The sequence below is a fragment of the Plasmopara halstedii genome, assembly GCF_900000015.1.
Source record: "Plasmopara halstedii genome assembly, contig: Scaffold_816, whole genome shotgun sequence".
NCBI lineage: Eukaryota > Oomycota > Peronosporomycetes > Peronosporales > Peronosporaceae > Plasmopara > Plasmopara halstedii.
Genome location: NW_020187732.1, coordinates 1,340,339 through 1,340,686, shown reverse-complemented (window position 1 = coordinate 1,340,686; position 348 = coordinate 1,340,339).

The window sequence follows — 348 nt, the reverse complement described above, 5'->3', positions numbered from 1 at the left end:
GGTGCATCTTGCTCCAGTGCCGGATACGGTCACTGGTGAACAAGCCGCGAGGCTGTTCTTGCACGGCGTGTTTAGATATCACGGCCTTCCTGAGACTATTGTCTCTGATCGGGACCCGCGGTTTACCGCTGCGTTCTGGAAGACGCTGTTCCCTTTCATAGGAACGAGGCTGCTCATGTCAACCGCAGACCATCCGCAGACGGACGGTCAGACTAAGCGAGTCAACCGGGTGCTAGAAGACACCCTGCGCAGCCTCTGTGCGGGAGCTCCACGTACGTGGTCGGTACAACTCCCAGTTGTTGAGTTTGTGCTCAACAACGCGGTGCACGCGTCCACCGGGTTCACGCA